This window comes from Aristolochia californica, unplaced genomic scaffold (assembly GCF_029961685.1).
Source record: "Aristolochia californica isolate CCGP_79_NKW_82.1479 unplaced genomic scaffold, dmAriCali1.0.hap1 SCAF_12, whole genome shotgun sequence".
Taxonomy (NCBI): Eukaryota; Viridiplantae; Streptophyta; class Magnoliopsida; order Piperales; family Aristolochiaceae; genus Aristolochia; species Aristolochia californica.
Window position 1 is genome coordinate 23,461,655 of NW_027181793.1, and position 11,370 is coordinate 23,473,024.

General features: G+C 38.0%; 1 long non-coding RNA gene across 2 annotated transcripts; it reads right to left on the bottom strand.

Annotated features, from left to right (window-relative positions):
* Positions 1–60: 60 nt before the first annotated feature.
* Positions 61–4,976, bottom strand: LOC137946948 (uncharacterized). Of its 2 annotated transcripts, XR_011111091.1 has the most exons (4): positions 4,650–4,976; positions 4,391–4,455; positions 4,104–4,250; positions 61–442 (listed from the first exon to the last, which is right to left on the bottom strand). It is a non-coding gene; the product is annotated as an uncharacterized lncRNA (long non-coding RNA). The 2 variants fall into 2 exon arrangements; XR_011111090.1 differs by having other exon boundaries at positions 4,104–4,455.
* Positions 4,977–11,370: the final 6,394 nt, after the last annotated feature.

The following is an 11,370-nucleotide window of genomic DNA, read 5'->3' on the forward strand; positions in this document are numbered from 1 at the left end:
AACAATTTTAGGCTTAAATGTTACAATGCGGAGGGGATGCTCCTCCCCTCGTTTGTCACCAGAAAGAGCTCTTATCCTCCCTCCCCTTCTCCTCTGAAATACTAGTCGGGGAAGAAGAAAGCTTCTTTTCCTCACTTTTTAAATTATTTTTTGATAATGCTATCATAATAAATATGTTTTCGCATGCATTTCAGTCATTAGAATTCACATGCACAGCAATACTCCAACTGTGCCAGCATCAATTTCTGGTCCAGGTACTTGCCACAATTGTATGAGAACTACAATAAAAGTTTAAGAATGAACAAAGAAACTCACACGAAAACATTGTTACACTCAGGAGGAACTCACCTTGATTGCTGGGAATAAAAGCATCAGGGAGCTCTAAATCATATACCTATACCCATCAATGTCTGCATATGAAACAGCTCCCACTGATACAACCCTGTCAAGCAAGTACTATCTGTTAGCTCTACAGGATCAAGCATAAAACAACATAGCTATGAAGTGCCTGGTGCAGCAAAAACTAAAAACTAAACAATAATAACAAACGATATAGGACACAGTAAGAGAACAATCATAGCCCAAGGCATCGCATTGATTGGAAGCAAATAATCATCAACTAAGATAAACAGAACAGAAATATGAAAAAAAAAATCTCAGTTAAAAAATCAATTAAAAACCACTAATTCCCCTGGTGTGGGTCTCCTTGTTGTTAATGGATCAGTAAGAGTATTGTTCCGATAGATAACTCTTCGATAGAGTTTTTTAATATCCGAGCTCATAAGTCTACCCAAAAATGGGTCTCAACTCGGGAGGAGAAACTGGTAAGGACACATTAACTTCTTAGACCCAAATACTGCAATCAGTGATGTGCTTTTGGCATCTGTCAACACCTACCTCTGCAAATAGATTATTAAATATTGGATAAAATCCAGTCTGACAATATGATAGAAATATGTTATACACAACCCACATGACCAGTCTACAGAAAGATTTTCAAATAAAAATGTCCAGTAAGTAAGAAATAGTATTAAGAAGGTGACTCCCAGGTCAGTAGTAGTCAAAAAATGAAAAATGGTATCAGAATCAAACTAGAGGAATGCTTGTATTAGATGTAATTACAGGGTGCTGTTGCTTTACCGGGATAGTTTCAATTTATATTATGTACAGAAATCATCATGTTCAAACCTTTCCTGTAGTCCTCAATTTTTACGTTCTACCCAATCTCTAGGTGTTCATAGAGCTTAAATGCCACTGATTAGATGAAATTCCAGCTTCCTCTTTGCATTCCTGTAAAAGATTTTTCTTACAACTGATCCCATGAGGCTGCAGTCATCATTAAGGAGAAACTTGCCTAAGAAAGGGGCTGCTTTAATCTACCTTAATTCCATGATGATAAGTCAAGATTTTTAGCAAAAAATTGGACAATAAAGAGTTTATACATCCATAAATAAACTAGGAAAACCCAATCTGAAGTAACGAGTCTAAAGAGTTTATTTATTATTTTTAGGAAAAATGCCTTGGGCAGTGATTGAAGACTACACCTTCCATCACACATAGGCCTGTCCAGCTCAGGGAGTACAGTGCCGGTTAGCCATAAAAAAAAAAAAAAAAAAAAATCCTCAGACAGGCAACAAGAAAATATAGTCACCAAAATAGCAAATAATCCTAGACAATCACATATAATTCAGGAGAGTTAAAACTATATGTCAAAACTATCCAAGAAATGCCCATGACCACATCTACTTGCAAGAAGTTTATGCTCCTCAACATCAACAACATCCTTTGGATTGAGAGTGTTCCTTTTGACACTTACAGCAAGTACAGATTTCTAAACATTTCATCCATGACAAATGAAACTAAAGAATTAACCTTTCACATGCAAAAGACAGATAAACATAATAAAAACTAGGGACACACAACAATGATGAAAAATGGGAAAGAGAAAGAATGACACTAGATCAGGTTCAATCTGTTGAATCCCAAAAGATTCATAAATATAGCAACACATATTAAATGTGTCACCTTTAAAAAAAAAAAAATGGTAAAAAATATATTACCAAGGGAAGGGAAGAGAGGAATACATGAGGGGGCCCCAAGGGTAATGTACAAAATATCCAATGAAAAAAATACTACAGAAATAACACAACAAAAGAAGCACAGAAGTAACAACTAAGGATGATCAAGAAGAAAAGTATTTCCCACAACAAGTTGTGGTTGAGTGAGATGTCATTCTGCAAATGTGTGGGTAACCTGAATGGCACAGGGTGTACGTAGCCAAGGGATATGGAGTGGAAAGTAATGTCAGCAATCTCATTAAAATTGGGTGGACATGCCAAAAGAGATGAGACTAACTCAAAAGCCAACAAATTACCACTGCAGACACTCTCAACAACAAGAGTACTGAAAAAAGAACTGTGGTAAAGTCTCAACCCATGAAGAAGGGTGTGCAGCTCGCCCAGTGGGTCAACAACATATAAACATGTCTCTGCTGAACTAAATAGACAGTGAACAACTGTGTTGACACTAATTGGACTGAGGACATAGATACTAAGCTGAGTCAACAGTGATGCTTCTCAACGAAGAACAAGCACAGAGGAGTTAAATATACTGAGAGCAAAGAACAGGCTCAGAGGAGTCATATCAATCACATCATGCAAATTCAGGAAAAAGAAAATATAGAAAAGGTAAAAAAGTGAACATTAACAGATGAAACCTGTGATGAAAGAAAGTCCCCAAATCAAAGTACAAAGGGAATGTGTACAAGAATGTGGCCAGTGAAGTCTTTTTTCTTGGACCAATAGACAACTTTCCATGTGGTCAAATATTTATGTAATAGGAAATAAAAGCACAACAAAAATAAACATCCCTCAGTATGCCTATTATCAACTGTACTTGAATGAAGTCAAGGTTCCTCAACCTCAACAAAAGACATTTTGTAGAGGGAGCACCTATCCTTAAACTTCCAGGCAAGTTCAGATTACTAAACATGTCATCAGCGGGAATTGGGAAATGTCACTAATCTCTCAAGAAGATAATCTAATAAATTCAAAAGACGAAAACATGCAACTAGCCCCTCGCCCCCTAAATAAAAAAAGAAGTGACAAAGTAAAGAGAAATTGGCAAAATTCAAGAAGGCAACTAGGAGCCATATCCCCCCTCCATCTTTCCAAAAAAAAAAAAGAGACAGATTACAGTAAGAAACAATAAGCAATAAGAATAAATAAATCTGTCAGGAGTCCACTAATATGAAATTGCAACAGAGCTTGCAACTTCGTTAATTAGTTATGTGTCTACATCTATAATGCAAATGAATGCAAGAATATTTATTTGTTAGATTGCTCACCATTTCTTAGGAAGAAACTACCTTGGACTAAATAGCAATACTTGTTCAGCAGATCTTGTCAAATGCTAATTTTTCCCATCCCACTTAAACATAGATAACCCTGTTGAAAGTTTAAACTAGATTTCTTTTGAAACAATTCATTCAAAATTATACCAATGAACAAATATAAACTATTTTAGTAGAAGCCATAACACCCTAATAACCTTACTAAGTTTTTTGAAACATGCAAAGCACCAAAAGCCAAAGCTTATTGATTTAGGTAAAAAGAAAGTTACCACTATCTGCATTAATTGCACCTAGGAGCAAAACTGTTCAACTAATTAAGCAGGTTCCTTACAAAAGAAGTGTCCCCACTAAAAGTTATTAAAAGTAAAAAATATAATCTTTCTTGAAATTAAAATTCTCCTTTGTTATTATATCTTTTTTTTCCATTCTACTCCAAATTGGCCACCACTTTTTCTGCATTTCACATACTTACTGTCTGGTAACATCATCACAGTCAGTGTGATCATCTTTTCTGAATATACATTAGGAAGTCAGTGAAATAATGGAACTCAATCGAATCACCAGCAACAGTGCCTCCAACCATTTCAAGAATCTTTGATCAATGTAAATATGTTTCTCTCAATCCTCGATGTAACTCCAAAATTAACAGTAAGCAACCACAACCTTTAAGGTCGAATTAAGATAAGTACAAATGCAGGCACGTCGGGAAAAGAAAACGACACCCAAAATACAATAAGGTTAAAAAGACTACCTCATTTCGGAAATCTCCAACAGCCTCTGTCCTGACCTTAGGCCTGTCAAGTGATGGATGAAGGGGCGACTAAATCGCCAACAACGTTGCGATGGTCATCCTTACATCCCGAGACTTCTTTAGATGGCCCAGGAAGCAGTAATTGATCTAATGGGAAGCACCAATATCGTGGAAACCAAAATTTACCAATATCGAATGAGTCAGTATAGGTTTCCCAGCGTTCCTTGAACCAGTGTTGGATAAAATCATCTCAACAAAAGAAAATGGCTTTAATTCATCTTATTTACCCCTTGCGAAGATATCCTACAGTCTGATCCCCAACCATAGACGGAACGAACTCAGACTTCTTTACCTGCAATGAAACTCGTCAACAATCAGACCAAACACGGATTTCAAATGCAGGCCAAACTTTTTCTTTCTCAAAATGTTGCTTACACAAGGAAACGACACCCCTTTCCTCCTGTGAGACTTACCCAAGACCTCACACTAAAAACGCAGGACAAACTTAGAAGTAGAAAAAGGACATTCAATCCGAACAGAACTTACAGATCCACGATCAAAGATTTTGATTTTCGCCAAGTATCCCTGGAGATGGAGGGAATGGTCAGCTGGACCGTCAGTTTTAGAAACTGCAAAAACATCGTCCCAACTGAAGCCTTTTTGCGGTGAAGGAGTGAACATTGGTATGTCTGAAGTCGGAGATTCTGGGAAAATGGGTAAAGGTTCGACTTTGAATAAAGGAAGAAAGGGGAGATCATTGAGCGAAAGAAGGAACGGCGGCCGCCATGAGTCGAGCATGAAAGTGCCAAGCTGAGCGCAGGTCGGAATGCCAGAAGTCCCGCCCCCATGTGTGTTTCATCCGGCCCAATTTTATAAAACGCAGACCGGATCCCTCACTCTCCTTCTCTTTGTAAACAAACAAAGATGAAAGGGGAAGGAAAGGGGGTAAAGTTCACCACCTCTTAGCCCTTTTCCATCAAAGAGATTTATCACCCTCATTGCTCTCATACAATGATGGAAAGTATGAAGAATTTTGCCCTCATAAAAATACAAAAATAAAAGGATTTGCCAATTAGAGAAGGACCACTAATAAAAGATTGACCATAAGTGCAAGTCAATGAACTAGGTTATTTCACTATTCACTTTTAAGCAAAAAGGCGAAGAAATTTTCCTTGGTAATTTCTAACTTTTTCCTCTTCGTTGTTGTTTCTCTCTTTTCCATGAATATATTCCTACCATTAAAGCTCCATTTGCTCGTCTTTTAGAAGATGCACATACTAAGATGTTTTAATTAATGTACCTAAATTCATGTTGGACTGATGCGGTTCTTACTGCTTGTTTCTTCATTAACATGATGTTTTCCTAAGTTCTTAGTTGAAAAATTCCTATATAGGTGTTGTTGCCATCTTACACCTTATTTTTATTCTCCTCGAGTGTTTGGATGTGTTTGTTTTACACATGTATTTGATCATTTCAGGGATAAATTGTCTTCTCATATAATAAAATATATTTTCTTAGGGTATTTTTGTACACATAAGGGATACAAATACTTATGTTCTTCAACTAAAAAGACATATGTCTCTACTGATAATATATTTTGTAAGAATACTTCATTCTTTACTTCACCACTACAAATATGTTTCCATCTACTATAGGTCCAAAGATTGTTATCAAACTTTTTTGAGGATGTTCCTACAAAGAAACCACTATAGGTATATATCATAAATGGCATGTGATTCAACACAAGACTCCAACTCCTTCTCTCACACTGATCATGAATCTTCCTTGCCTGCAAATATTAAGGTAAGTGATTTACACCTCTCTATTGGGCTTCAAAAAGTTATGTGTAGAAGTACGCTCCGCTTGTCCAATTTTGTTTCCTTTGATTCACTGTCAAACTGGTACAAACAATTTATTTTGTCTTCTTGCACTATTCTATCCTGTGTTGGATATCTAAACAAAGGCATCTAGGTGTTCTGTGACTTACCTCCTGGTGCTACAGTGATTGCGCGTTGTTGGGTATATGTTGTAAAGTATAAGAAAGATGGATTCATTAAGAGGTACAAGGCTTGGTTGGTAGCAAAATGGTACACTCAAACATATGGGGTTGACATGTTTGAGACTTTTTTCTCTAATTGCTAGATTTTTTTTTCATTATGGTATCACTGTAAATTTCTCTTGCTTTCATACAAGCCCACAAAGTGTAGCTTACTCAACATTGCTCTTGCAACTTTCACTTATTTGTCAACGTAACCTGTGACACTGTTGGTTATTTGTCACATTGCAGCATTGAAGGCACTTGGAAAGCTGATTTGGAAGTTGGATTGATGTTGGCTTATCACTGCCATATGTTGTGGTTTGTATACTGTAAAAGAAGAAATCATGAAGAGAAGAGAAGAGAAGAGAAGAGAAGTAATTTGGAAAAAGAAAGAGAAGGGCAATGGTTTGATGCGACTTCAGCCCACAAAATGAAGATCAAACGGTAGAAAGGGGGCTTTGACAAGATAAGGTGAAGGTATGAGGGGTAAGAGGCATAGGGTTTTTCGATTGGGCATGTTTGATTCGGTTTTGGATTTTTGCTCTCTTCCAGTTTTTGCGATTTTAGCACCAAACATTCCCCACCTGTTTCTTCAATGCTCTTCTCAATAGTGGGACTTGGAATACAATATTTGGTTGTTCCAGAAAGCCAAAATGTCACCAACGATTCAACGACGACAACGAAAGGCTACCGGAACTCCCATTTCTTTATTATTTTTTCCCATGAAACCTTCCACATTACACGCACCCGATGACTGCATCTTTTGTTAATATTATCATCACATTGCGGCCATTCGGGATTTGGAAACGTAAACTGAAGCTTGAGTCTTTTACACCCGCTCCAACAGCTTCGCCTTCTGGAAGAGAAGAAGACGCCAATTGCAGTGCTTTGTTACACCCCCTTCATTTTCTGTCGATTGTTGAAATTGTTCGCGTAGAGACTCCAAACCATGGGCCCCACTTTTGTCCGATAAAGAAAATATTTATTATTTTTTATTATATATTTCACTTTATTTTAAGCGAATTTTTAATAGGTCTTTTTTTTATTTTTCAATTTTTATTAAAATATTATTTCTCAATGATTAGGTGGTTATTACCTGATAATCAGCGCTTAGTCATACCCAGTCCACGTATGCGCCGTATAAGATAACTGAAGTCTAAAACCGAAGTTATCATGACGTCATCAGGTAAAGTGGGCCCACATTCATCTTTAAAACTATGGGTCATGGGTTGGGTTGAAGGGGAAATCCAATCTGACCCGACCCTTCCTGATATTTTAGGGAACCCGGTTCTCTCCTCATTGTAAAACGCTAACGTTTAAAAATATATAAATATTTATTTAAATTTTTTAATATCCATATTACTATTTTCATTCAAATAGTCTGGTCTATGGGTCGGTTTTGGGTAAAAAGGAAATACATGGAATGAGACTTGACCCGAGTCGCGATTGTTTAATTTCCCGTATCGCGTTACCGCAAATAGGTATCGTATCGCGATACGATAAGTGTTATTTCATTTTCGAACTTTCCGACTTTCGAGAATCTGTTTCGAGCTTCGTTTACATGCCATGTACATGAACGCGAGGACGTCGGCGCCAACGGCCCCTTCGATCAGAAAAACCAAAACGTGGGCGTAAGAGGATAAGGTGCCACGTGTCAGTGACTAAAAACACCAGGCCGAAGACAACCACTGGGCCCCCCTCGTGTTTTTTTTCCTCACACGCTTCTGCACCTTCCGTATTTTTCAAACTGAACCGTGGACCCCTACTTTGACCGCCTCTTTGTATGACAAATTTACCCCTAATCGACATACTCACAATGGGAGAAGTTGATGGAAGAAAGGGAAAAGAAGAGGGTTAATTTTGTTATTCTAAGTATGAACTGACGAACGATCGCTGTCGAGCGGGCAGCCGATACCCGCTATTTAAACTACGCGAAGGCTGCCCTAGGACACCAATCCATCAGTTTCATTCTTCCTTCTTCGACGTCGATGGCCGTCGCTTATGTCTCCGAAAGCTGCCGGAAGACGGGATTCCGGAGGCGGTGCTTGACTATGGCGAAGCAGCAGAAGACGCGGTTTTACATCCTCGGCCGGTGCGTCTCCATGCTCCTCTGTTGGCAGGCCCACTCTTTAGACTGACCGAAACGAAGGAGATTAGTCCTCTTCTCTGGACGCTTTCGTCGCTGGATCGGTTATCTTCTTCGGTGGATGAGTCGGAAGAGCTGAAATCTCAGGCAGTATTTTTTATGTTCTGCTGCCAGCCGGCGATGCGCCTTCGTGAGCCTTTCTTGGAGGTATTTCCACGCGAGATGAACGGGCAGTGGCCGAAGATGAGGTCCTCGAATTTGGAGACTGGAGTGATCGGCAGCGTGTGGTACGTACGATGTAGTTAAAAGGATGGTTCCGATCTGTACTTTACGATGCCGGATTCACAATTTTTTTGGTCCTGGCGTTCCGTATCGGCAACTCCGAGTACTGTACAAATTAGCTTTGATGTAAATAGTTTTCGTTGTTTGCTTCTCTGGAGCTCTTGTTTCTTTGTCGCCTACATTATGTGACTGACTCAGTTACCGAAAAAAGTAGGTCCTCTATGCTATAGAGTTTATCACAGGCTACGGAAAGCTTTACAATCTTGTTAAAAGAAAAATCTGATTACTCCGCAGGCGACTTTCTTTTTAGGGTCATTAATGTACTCACGTCGTCCATTTAATTTTGTGAGACTGTGATTAATTGTTTCAGTGGACTAAATTTTAGGTTTTTATTTTAGAAATTATCGTCTGAGAGCTCAAGTAAAGCGACTTGGACAAGGGATGACGAACACTCGGTGGTACGTTTAATTCACTACTCAAGAGTTACTGATGAAATTGAATACCAATCTGGAAGTTAAGAGGTCCGTGTACTTGGATTTAAAATTTTCAGTCTAAGATACACTATTTGTGTAGTAGTTTGCGGGAGACTTCTTCTACCTCTTTCTACTTTCCGTTTCTCATTTTCTTTGGGGAAAGGAGAGAAGATTGGCAGATGAAAGAGTGTGATAAGAAAAGCTGTCCACGGATTAGCCGTGAAAACTTAAAATCGAAACTGTCCTTCAGAATTTTATTTTTACTAGTAATGAAAATTATGAAATAATGAAAGAAAAAGGTAAAAAGGTTGCTTTCGATTTTGCAAAAGTTCAGTTTAAAGAATTTTTTGTTTATATTCTAGTTAGAAAATTATTAAAAATCCATTTCCATGCACTCTTTACAATCATGCAGGCGTTAAACAAAGGGGCATCAGTAAGACATGTTCAGCTCTGAATTAGAATATGTTTTAATTATGCAGGGTTTGAAGCATGGAGTTGTGACTCGGAAATTAGTCCAGAAGCTGGATTGGGAATGAGCTAAGATAAGATTTTTAACTCCTTAAAATGCATTATATTATAATCAGAAAGAATTTTAGAAAAAAATTGTGACTAAGGTTGGGGAATCGACTTAGGCCCTGATGAAGTCAAGGTCAGGATTGGGTTTTTTCGAGTTTAAAAGCTGAATTGGGGGTGAATTGAGGGAGATTCATAGCAATCGTGGTTAGATTAATTTAGAGAGAAGCAACTGCCCAACTCCCAGTTGTAATCTAGCTTTATGGTCCCAAACTAGCACAATGAAGGACTTCCCTCAACAAAGGTCTGATGAAGCACACTCTTAATGGCACCACTTACAGATGAAGCTCAGCCGGATAAAACCCTTGACCTGTTTCCTTCCAGAGAACTCAATAGATGATTGGCAAAGAAGCCTTCCGAATAATTCTTCCCTACTCCTAAGGAGACCTGCAAACGCTTTGACAAATGAGGCCACTGAAGTAAGCAGGCGACACCAAAGCATCTTATGATGGATCTCCAAACATTGAAGGAGAAGGCTCAATGCAACATTATGTGGTATGTGGTCCCGTCTTCAGACTCAAAAAGCCTGTTTATACCATTATCGTAGTGCATTACTCTGCTCACCAGCAGGTCAATAGAAAGGAAACATATATAAAGATTAGGAAATGTTTACACTGCATAAACAGGTTCCCTTTTTTGCCTATCAGCTGTTCTGATTAGGGTCGAAAGTCGATCCCTAATCCTATTTATTCGACAAATTATGTACATAAAAAATGACAAAAATGCCTCTCTTTTCCTGAGACAGCAAATAAACCCCTTAAAATTTGTTCAATTGAAAAACAAAGTTGTCTAACTTTACCATGTAACCAATACTAAGTTACTCATTAGCAAGAGAGGTCCACATTTTTTTATGTAAAATTATCAAACTATCTTTTTACATTGTAGAACTCCCCCTAAAGTTGGAACTATATCAAACAGCCCTACCTTGTTACAAATGGATCAAATTCATGTTTTCGAAGAGCTTTTACAATGAAGCCTCTAAGTTGCTTTACTGATCTTATATAAGGCGTTACAATCTTCTCATTCATAACTCCACCCAGTCTGTCAACCTACAAGTTGGCTAGGTTGATTTGCGACTCAGCTTGATCGACCTCGATTTTCAAAGGGCCAAGTAAGGTTTGGGGGGTTAGACTCCCCCTTCAATTTTTCAAGTCTCCTCCAACTTGTCTCGCGTCTAGCCTAGTTCAGGGTTGAGTTGACTTGACTCAGCTGACTTGACATAGGTTTTGACAAAGCTAGGTAACAAAAAATCCTACTCATAATTGCATCTAGAATAAAAATAATAATTTACTTCGATATGTTTTTTATGTTCATGGAATACATGTTTACTGGCAATAAAAATTGTTGCCTTATTCGTCTAATATTGCCTTCATCCACATTGACACATAAGAAATGTAAGTCATGGCTTTGTGTTGAGTCTCAACACTAGACTTTGCAACCATAGTGTGATTTTTTGTTCATCCAAACCACTAAAATTTCACCAACAAAGGTATAAATAATAACCTACGGGTGATATCTTGTCTAACTTAAACCTTCCATAATTAGCATGAAAGAACCATGTAACATTGAGGTGTCTATGAAATCTACAAATGTCCCTTTCCTTACCTCCCTTCAAGTACTTCAAATTTTGGTACATTGCCTCTGTATCTTTCTAAGAGTTTACATAAACTGGATCACAACACTAACTGCTTATTCGACTTGTAATAGTTGCATAGATAAGTTTGTTAGCTAGTCTTTTGTGTCGTGTCCTACACAACACTAGGCTTGGTTCATTATGAAGATTTGGATTAACTTCCATAGGAGTCATGTCCACTA